This window comes from Thalassophryne amazonica, chromosome 9 (genome assembly GCF_902500255.1).
Source record: "Thalassophryne amazonica chromosome 9, fThaAma1.1, whole genome shotgun sequence".
Taxonomy (NCBI): Eukaryota; Metazoa; Chordata; class Actinopteri; order Batrachoidiformes; family Batrachoididae; genus Thalassophryne; species Thalassophryne amazonica.
In genome coordinates this window covers 100,691,478-100,702,315 of record NC_047111.1, presented here as the reverse complement: position 1 = coordinate 100,702,315, position 10,838 = coordinate 100,691,478, and the positions used below count along the sequence as shown (strand labels likewise).

The window sequence follows — 10,838 nt, the reverse complement described above, 5'->3', positions numbered from 1 at the left end:
TGAATGAAATCCATTTATTTTTTGAAAAAAATAAAAAGGACCGCTTTTTTCATCACAGACCTCGTATATACATACACACACAATATTGTATAATATATATAGATTACAGTGTGTATTAGTGGTATTAGCTAATCTGTGCTGCTCTCAAAACACACCTGATATGCCCACTTGATCTGCAAGTTTTTTCCAGGCGAGGGCTTTCCTGCCGTCGTCTCTATAAAAAAAGGAGGAGGTGTTAAAAAGTTCTGGGTGTGCAGAGATGCCAAAAATGAGTTTCTCCTCCATGTCTTTTCAGTCGCAGGCATTCCCGGTTCTCATTTGGATGTCTCATTTCTATTGGCTGTCTAAAAATAGCGTTCCCGCCTCATTCCTATTGGACAATGCAAAGGTATGTCACAGCTCAGCATGTCGGAAGTTGGATTGAACTTTGACTGCGTCAGCCTGCTGACAAGCGGCAATGCGCGCTCCCGTCAGATGCGTCGGTTTTGCTCGGCTTTTGACGTGACGCATCTAAAACGCAATGTGTCTCATTGAAAATAATGCTTTTTAGACCGATTTTTGACGCATCTGATGGATTCAGTGTGAAAGGCCCATAACTCCCAAGCAATATTTTTTTCAGAATCCAGACAAAGTAACAAAAAATAATGACATGTACCCATTAATTTGGAAGTCAACTCTTATTTTGGCATATCTGCAGAGCTTTGATTATGGATTTGCTTCACACATACAATTTTCTGTAGCGTAGCTGTTTTTGTAAGTGAATTGACAGGGTGCTAATTGGCTTATATCTTACCAGCCAGCTGACAGCAAAGCAATAGGAAAAAAAAACTCCAGTTAAATAGCCTGCTGTCCAGCATCAATTAAAGTTAGCAGTTAGAGCTTTTAATCAAACTTGTTTGACATCAGAGTGTGGTTACTTGACAGATTTTGACTTCTACTGACATAACAAAAGTCAGACACTGATCGCCAGCTCCTCATGGAATATAAATGAAGGGTTCAGATGCAAAACCCAGTAAGTCTCTTTTATAAATGAAGAAAACTGCCATTTTTAAATGGGAACTTATAGGAAAATTAACTTATTCATTAATTTTCTATACCAGCTCATTCCAACCAAGGGTCACGGGGGCTGTAGCATATCCCAGCAGTTATTTGGCATCCTATCCACGGGATAGGATGCCAGTCTATTGTATTGCCACATAGAGAGAGACAAAAACATTCACATGCACAAGTTTGGTCAACAATTCACCTAACCTGCTTGTCTTTGGAAGTGTAAGGAAGCAGGAGCACCTGACAGGAACCCACATGAACACGGAGAGAACATGCAAACTCTACACAGAAAGGAGCAGGTGGGAAGTGATCCCATGACCTTCTTGCTGTGAGGCAACAGTGTTAACCACTAAACCCACTTTTAGGAAAATGCATTACAAAATGAACAAATTTCCATAAATAAAATGAAAATGGCATCTTCAAATTATTTAACATTTCTGTAAAATGCAGGGATTAAAGTGTTCCATCGCTACGATGGATTTCTGTCAGTTGGGCTGTCAAAAAAACATATGCGAGATCAATGCAGATCCAACGAGAATTTGAAAAGAATCAAGAATCTTGGCGGCTGCTGCTTTTTGGCTGCACACTATGTCTCCGCCTCCTCCTGTTCAGGTGGGAGCAGGGGGTGACCACAGCACCACACAGGAGTGGAAACCACTGTCGAACGTTCTCCGGTAGTGACATGCAGTGCACAGCCAAAGACATGCAGGAGACGGTGCACCTGTCGGTGAACTGGGAGACCCTGTGGGCGTGCGTCAAAGGCGATGTCACAGAGTCACCTGCAGTGTGAATATGGCCCTAAACCTGCACTTTGTGTGGAATTCCGGTCAGATCCCAAGTGCTTCTGGAAGCAGGTAAGCTGCACCATGAAAAAGTTGCAGGGAAAGGTGTGGATGGATGACCGCAGTGCGCATTTCAAATTAGACCCTAGCAGCGCAGTGGCTGCTGCTCAGTTTGGTGGTGACCGAGAAACTCCACCGCCTCCTCGGGTGGTCTGTGCCAGCGACACTGCAGCTCCGGAGGGTCCAACAGCATGCAAAAAACACGCAAACCACCACAAAGCGGCTGAAGAGTACTGCATCAACTCGTGGGCCAGCCTGTGTAAATTCTTCATGAATGTACTGCAAAATGATGAATGCTAAGCATAAAACCAGTACACAATTCATTCATTCATTCATTCATTTTCAGCCACATATCTGGGTTTGGGTCACGGTGGCAGCAGTGGACATGAAATAGTTTGTCAAATAAACATTTCCAAGTCCAGCAAGTCTATATTATTGTCAAAAATACATCAGACATTTCTAATGATGTTTAATTCGTCATGAACAGTAAATTAGCATAATAAGGGTTTTTTTTTCCAGTTCATGTATATATAATCAAGTTAAACTTGGAAGAGACATAATTATTGGACCTTCTTCTACCTTCCACCTGAACCCTTTGTGCATTGTAGAAATGAACACCACTGTAACTTTACATGTACTTTAAATAAATATTTTGGAGTCTAAAACATATTTTCCCCATGACATGAATCTCAGGCCATCTCACATTTTATTTTGTGCCAGATCAAGTTGAAACAAATCTATATAGCCTGTATTCCTGACATGAATGTTTTTGTTTTGTTTTGTTTATTTATTTGTTTGTTTTTTAAATCGAATTAGATTTACAACTTCTATGGTTATCTCAGCCTCAAAGTACATCAGATACAGGAGAAAGGTTGTATAGGTCCTGAGGCCCATTGGGTCGGTGCTTTTCTTTACTTTCTGTGGCATGAAGCAGACAAGAGTTCACAATTTCCTCTGGACAGGACGCCAGTCCATCATAGGTAACTTGCCAGCCAAGCTTATTTATTTATTTTTTGTTTTGTTTTTTGTTAATACATTGTTTTTCTTTTTGTTGTTTTGTTATTTGACAAATAAAAGCTTGCACTTTTTTTTATTTAGCCTAATAGAATATAATTGGTATTGAATTAAGTAAAAGCTATAGAAGAAAGTTGTCCTCTTATAATGTGTTTATCCTCAAGTATTTACATAATGTTGAGGTTAAAGTCTTTCTATAATATGATGCTATATGTGCTATATGAGAAAAGAGCAGCAATGATTAGTGAGTGAAATATAATCTTGTTCGCAGGAGAACAATTTACTGTTTTCTTAGCTGTCTCCACATTGTTTTACCTTAAATTCTACAAAAGAGTCACAAAAGAGCTTATGTTGGAAATGTATTAGGTAGGGTCCAATAATAAGAAGCTTTGAAAGACTATGGTTGGATCACAAAAATAACTGAACTGAATTGAAGAAGATTTATTTTGAACATAAGAAAAGAAAAAAGAAAACAACAGACAACGTAAAATTAAAGTTAATTCAAAAAATCCCTTCTCCCTGTCATGTTTTATATCAATCCCTGTTTCCTTAAAAATACTATTGACAATCATGATAATAATAATAATAATAATAATAATAACAACAACTAACAACAATAATAATAATGATAGAATGATACAATACAATTTTAGAAAAAAGACAAAGGCATAAGGAACCCAACAAAACAAAACACAACAGAAAAGATAGACCCAACTAACAATGAACATAAATAAATCCATAAACAAATATAGAAATAAATAATCAATAACAATTTCCCGTGAACACCTAGTAACTCTCACACTTCATCCCTGTATCCCATGAAAACAAATTCCTTATATTTTGTTTTAAATTGTTGAATGTTTGGACACTGCTTTAACTCCTCATTCATTCCGTTCCACAGTCTCACCCCACAGAATGAAATACAGAATCGCTTGTTTGTGTGGATTTTGTTCATTTTGAAATTATATTTCCCTCGTAATTGATATCCCCCCTCTTGATCCTTAAACAATTTCTGTATTTTTTTTGGTAAAAGGTCATTTTTTGCCTTGTACAAGATCTGTGCTGTCTGGAATTTTACTATGTCTGTTAATTTTAATAGTTTTGATTCTAAAAAGAGTGAGGGAGTATGATCCATAGCCGACATTATTAAAGGCCTGTATGGCCCTTTTTTGAAGAATAATTAGTGATTTCATTGAACTCATATAGTTATGACCCCAAATTTCTACACAGTAATTGAAATACGGTAAGACAATGAGACAGTATAAGATGCGGACTAAATTATGATCCAGAACATGTTTTTCTTTAACAGTGAAATGCTTCTTGATACTTTCGTTTGTATGTATTTGATGTGTGGTTTCCAACTGATTTTCTCATCTATTATTACCCCAAGGAATTTATTTTCATCAACCCTTTCCATCTGCACCCCATCTATCTGTATTCGTACTTGCTCATTGGTTCTGCAGTTCCAAAATAACATTAGTTTTGTTTTATTTAATTTTAATGACAGTTTGTTTCGGTCAAATCATATTTTCATTTGTTCATTTCTTCAGTGATTTCCTCTACCATTTCTTTTAAATTTTCCCCAGAACAGAAAATATTTGTGTCATCAGCAAACAACACCAGTTCGACTATCTGTGACACCTTACAAATATCATTAAAAAGCGAACACACGCAGCTGCAAGTATGAAACGAACACAGAAAAAGGCTGAGTACGCACACATTTCGAGTGTATTTAAATGAAACACAACGCTGCAATATGCAGCTCTATACAAATACGCTAATGTGAAAGGGGCTTCTCTGTTTCATTGAAGCCCCTGTCACATTGGCGTATTTGTAGAGCTGCTCATTGTGGCATTGTGTTTCATTTAAATACACCCGAAATACGCGCGTACTCAGCCTTTTTCAGTGTTCGTTCATACTTGCAGCTGCGTGTGTTCGAGTTTTAATGTGTGCACACAGTCGCGTGTGCCATGCTGCACCAGTTCAGTGCTATTTTCTGCCTCTGTGAAAGTGCGCTCTGTTCTTTACTGCATGGTGTGGTGTGGCTCAAAAACAGTCATTTAACATTATTTTTTATTTCTTTCTTTGTGTACAGATGCTACTGAGTCTGGCTGTGGTAAAGGCTGCCCTGAATGAAACGCTCTGACTCGTTAAACTGGGAGAGAGCGCGTACTGTCTCTCTCTCCCTCTGTGTCACAGAGAGAGATAGAGAGAGAGACCGCGTGCGCTATCAGACTCCATGCTGTGCTGTACGCTGAAGAAAATTAAACATGTTTAATTTCTTCCGTCCTACGAGCGGAGCCCTCAACATACTGCTGCGTATTGAGAAAAAACTTCTTGTGAAGTGGGCGGAGAACTGCTCATTACAGCATTACGATACGCTGTAATGAGCAGCTTTACGAATACGCCACTGTGACAGGAGTTTAAGTCTTCAGTTCTGCCCTCATTATCTCCCCCTGCTGTGACTTTAGCACTTCTCATTTGTCTCTCAGTGATGGTCCATTATTGAAGGTTTCCTATGTTTAACGCCTGCTTCCTGTGGCGTCATGATGACGCAGGAATGTTTGCGTCAGGTGCGTGCAGCAGGGGGGCAGAGAGGAGGTGAGGACGCAGCCTGCAGGTTCTCTGCACAGAGGAATCAAAGTTCAGAGTGCACAGTCTGGCTGCAGCCAAACTGTGCACTCTGAATCCTCTTCTCATTTATATTTGTTCTTGTGCTGAGCTGCAGGTCTGCGCTCTGAGTTCTGTTATACTTTATCTTTCCTCCTTTGACCGCGCGTGTGCGTGAACAAACCGTCCGTGAGCAAATGTGGAGATGTCTGGAGTTATACTTGATGTGGACATGTCCTGTCTCTGGCAATCAGTCTGTGAGTAGGAATTATGTCCATTTTTTAACACAGTGATGACAGAGCTTGAGGGGAGAACAAGGAACTAACTGCCTGCAGCCAGACAGTTTTTTTCTTTCTTTTAATTGTTCACATGTGCGTGTGAACGAATCCTCCATGAGTGGACTGGAGATGTCCGGACTTTTTACTGGATGTGGACATGTCCTGTCTCTGGCAATCAGTCTGTGAGCAGGACTTTTATGAATTTTATTTAAACACTTTTGTGAGAGAAGAGTGAGGAGCAGCAGCTGCAATCAGCATTTTTTTCTGTTCTTTTTTGAGTGTGTAGTTTTACTGCATTGTGTACATGGTATAAAAATAATCCTGCACGATTTATACTTCAGGAACAATGGAACACAGCAGGAATCATAAATTGGCGTCACGTAATGTTGTATTGTGAGGGTGTGACTTCTAGTCACATTGAGTACCGTCCTGTTGCTCTGACTTGCACTGAAACCACTTAATTTCTGCGTCGTTTTTGTTACCCATGAAAACGTCTGGGAACTACTTTTTGCACAGGAATTCATCAAGCACGTTGGCAGCGGGCGCGTGGTAACACAGAATATACAGAAACTGTATAGTTGTTCAGCTAAAACGAGAGTGTCCATTTTTAGCTTGCCCTAAGCTAGTGGTGCGCGTGAGAGTGTTATTTAGGGTGTCCTCCTTTCTGTACCCAGAAGTAAGACCACTGTCTTACTTCTGGGTACAGAAAGGTGTCTCTACATCTTAAGTTGGTCCTTGGGAGCTGCACTGTGGCTTCTCACTGCTCCTAGTGGTTGGAATGTATGTATGATGTATGTACAATGACAATAAAGACTTTTCTTCTTCAAAGTACCAGTATAAAATAAATGGTCAGTGAAAATTGCTAGGTGGTGCCACAAATAATTAAAAACATTTTGAGAAAAACACCTAATAACTTCTGATCTGCCACCCGCACATAAGAAAACGTTATACCGTTGTGATCGGTGTAGTGAGCTCTTTCCAGTGGGTGCTACGCCCATTTCTGCTTCAATAGGTTTTTTTTGTGTTTGTTTTGTTGTTTTTGCAATATTGCGAAATATGCTCACCTCTTGATTTTGACACCATTTATTTGTGAGGGGATAGTGCAAGATCATATACATCACCATACAGTGAAGTAAAGAAGGCAGATTATGGATTAATTTCCATCTGGTCCTGGTAGATGTTTCACAGTATGTTCTTTCTGTTGGTGCTTGGACTCTAATAAAAATATCTAATACAATAAAAAACTTGAGAAAAATACAATAAACTTGCACTCTATAAACAAATTTCTCTCTGTGCACAGTTGAGTATCTTGCATGGTGGCACCCTGTGTGTGTGTGTGTGTGTGTGTGTGTGTGTGTGTGTGTGTGTGTGTGTGTGTGTGTGTGTGTGTGTGTGTGTGTGTGTGTGTGTGTGTGTGTGTGTGTGTGTGTGTGTGTGTGTGTGTGTGTATATATATATATATATATATATATATATAGGTTTCAAACACACCAGAATTTTCATAAAATAAAATGAATTAATAGTAATAATGATTTTATTCATCAAAAGGTCAACAGGAAATGCGGTCTTCTGCAGATTTTCCTGTCAGTCACAGCTGAGACTTATTTTGTCAGAAACTTTGCTGACAAAAACCCAGCAACAAGACAAACACCACTAAAGATGTAGACCCAGGATCTGTCCGTCTTAGATTCGATCTTCTTTTTGAATCTGGACTCCTGTGCCTCCAGTTCTTCTTGGTGTTTGGCTTCTTGCTGTTTCTTTTCTTTTCTGCACTCAGACAGTTGTTCCTGGTAGTTTTGCCGTTTGGCTATTTCTTCGTCAAACTGTGCCTTCAAAGCTTCCCGTTCTTTCTCCATGGTTTTCTGATGAGCTTCCAGCTTCTCTTGTAGTTGTTCTTTCCACTCTTTCATTTCTTTTTGGCATTCTGTCTTGTGGGCTTCTAGTTGTTTCTGGTAGTTTTCCTGCTTGGCTTTCAGAACTTCATGAAACTGCAACTTCACAGCTGCCAGATCTTTCTCCATAATGTTCTTATGAGCATCCAGCTCCTCCTGTAGATGCTTTCTCTTCTCTATCACTTCTTTTCTACACTCAGCCGCATGCACTTCCAGCTTCTTCTGGTACTGTTCCTTCTTAGTCTGCAGGTCCTTCTCAACCTCTGCCCTCTTAGCTGCCAGTTCTTTCTCCATAGTTAACTTCAGAGCTTCAATTTCCACCTTTAGACAATCTCGCTCCTCTGTCACCTGGAGAAGCTCCTGTGAGAGGTCTTCGGTCGTCATTGTGGCTGTGTTGACTTTGGTGGGCTCAGATTTGGCTTGCAGGGGTTTTGTGGGCAGACATTCTTTCTTCATCTCTTCTTTCAGGGGTTTTGTGGGCAGACATTCTTTCTTCATCTCTTCTTTCAGGGGTTTTGTGGGCAGACATTCTTTCTTCATCTCTTCTTGCAGGGGTTTTGTGGGCAGACATTCTTTCTTCATCTCTTCTTGCAGGGGTTTTGTGGGCAGACATTCTTTCTTCATCTCTTCTTGCAGGGGTTTTGTGGGCAGACATTCTTTCTTCATCTCTTCTTTCAGGGGTTTTGTGGGCAGACATTCTTTCTTCATCTCTTCTTTCAGGGGTTTTGTGGGCAGACATTCTTTCTTCACCTCTTCTTTGTGTCTGTGTTCAGTCACCCTCTTCACTTTTGTCTTCACTTCATAGGGCTCTGTTAAAAAATAAGAAAAAGAAAAATGAAGATGAGGGTTTTATTTGAATTTTATTTAAACCTAACCTGTCGGCAGCACCGACCTGAAGATTAACTTGGATCTGAGTAGAATCTTCTCACCAGATGTGACTACTTTAAATCAAATCTAAGTCCACATACTGTATGTAGGTGGCCCAAGATCGTACAACATCAATAAAAGACATTTATGCTGTTTACACTCAGAGAAGATCAGATCTTATTGTTCTGACAAAAAAACATCAAGAACAAAATCTGCAACCTGATTCAAAAAGAAAAACACTGACACAAAAAGGTAACATCTGCATCACATGTAAAAAAGAAAAGGGGCGTATACTTACTGCCTTGGATGAGGACACCTTGTGGGCCGGTGATATTTGCTGCCTGAGGCCCCTTCCTTCCTTCCACGATGTCAAACTGTACTTTTTGACTCTCTTCAAGTTTGCAGAAAGGCTGTTCGTCATCATGTCTTACGACGGCCCTGTAGTGGAAGAAAATGCTCTCTGCTGTGTCTCTCCTCCTGATGAACCCATAGCCATCGCTCTCACTGAACCACTCAACCTTTCCTAAAACTTTTGTCTTCAGGATTTTAGGAAGCGTTACAGCTGCAGCTGTCTGCTCCTTAATGTTCTTCCCGTTCTCTTTTCTCTTCTCTTCATTGGGCTCTGTTAAAAATGAAAAACAAAAATGAACAGGAGTGTTTTTTTGGAATCTAACCTGTCAGCAGCAGCAACCTGAACCTGGATCTGATCAGAATCTTCTCACCGGATGCGACGACTTTAAATCAGATCTAAGTCCACACATGTACACAGTACACAAACTGTAAAACTAACACTGACAGTGTTAAATAAACACTGCCATTATACATATGGTCCTGCTCTGGTCCGAGTGGTACCTTATGTTCATGGTCAGTGTTAATTTAACACTGGTGATTTTACTGTGTAGGTGGCCCAAGACTGTACAACATCAATAAAAGACATTTATACTGTTTCCACTCAGAAAATATCAGATCTGATTGTTGTGACAGAAACCATCAAGAATAAAATCTGCAACCTGATTCAAAAAGAAAAACACTCACACAAAAAGGTAACATCTGTATCACAATCATGCAAAACAAAAACGGGGGCCTATACTTACTGCTTTTGATGGGGACTCCTCCTGGGCCCGTGACATATGCTGCCTGTGGCCCCTTCCTTCCTTCCACGATGTCAAACTGCACTTTTTGGCCCTCTTCAAATTTACAGAAAGGCTGCTTATCATCCTCATCTCTTACGATGGCAGTGCAGTGGAAAAAAAGGCTCTCTGTTGTGTCTGCCCTCTTGATAAACCCATAACCATCTTTCCCATTGAACCACTCTACTCTTCCTAAAACATCTCTCTTAAGGATTTTAGGACCCATTATAGCTGCGGTGGTGTGCTTGGATTGAGTCTTCGAAGTAATGTGTCTGTTGGGCCTTGGGGCAACTGTTTGTTGTGATTTGGCGCTATATAAAAAAAAAATTGATTGATTGATTGATTGTGTCTTAGACTCACTCACTGCTTATATTTCCTTAAAGTCGTTAAATGTTTCTAATTCACACTTTCTGATTTTATCTTCCTTCTCTCACTCCGTGGCAATTTCCCACAGTTGCTTTGACATAATGTCACCTTTGTACCCTTTGTGCAGACTTTATGGTACAGGAGATTAAAGATTAAATTAAAGATTAAAGCATAACACCCTCTTTTAAAATTCCAAATTCTCAAAGACATTATGAGTCCTTTGTACCCTTTATGACATCACAAAGCATCATGGACTGAGTGGGGGGGGGGCAAAGTCCCCCTCATCCTTAAAATCATACAACACCCCCCCCCCCCCCCCCCGGCCATATTGTACATATGGTCCTACATATTGTCCTACACTGTCAGTGTTAATTGTGATTTTACTGTGTAGGTGGCCCAAGACCATACAACATCACACAACAAGACATTTATACAACAAGACATTTATATTGTTTCCACTCAGAAAAGATCAGATCTGATTGTTGTGATAGAAATAGAAAGACATGAGTCCTTTGTACCATTTATGACATCACAAAGCATCATGGACTGAGTCCCCCTCACCCACAAAATCATACCCCCCGGCCACCTCCTCCCTTATCCCTTGAAACATTAGTGCCTGCATCTATCCACTCAGTGCTCTCTTCGGTGCTTCATTAGCAATGAAATAGTAAATTAAGTCAATACACAGTTATTTTAAGAACAGCAACGAGGTGTATGTGTTGTCCTTGAAGCAACTGGTAGCAATGTTAAGAAACATCTCAGATTACTCATGTTGCTAAAGACATTTCAGAT

General features: G+C 40.0%; 1 pseudogene; it reads left to right on the top strand.

Moving 5' to 3' along the window:
• The first annotated feature begins 380 nt into the window (after window positions 1–380).
• On the top strand, window positions 381–2,189 carry LOC117517996 (annotated as a pseudogene).
• The last annotated feature ends 8,649 nt before the right edge of the window (window positions 2,190–10,838 follow it).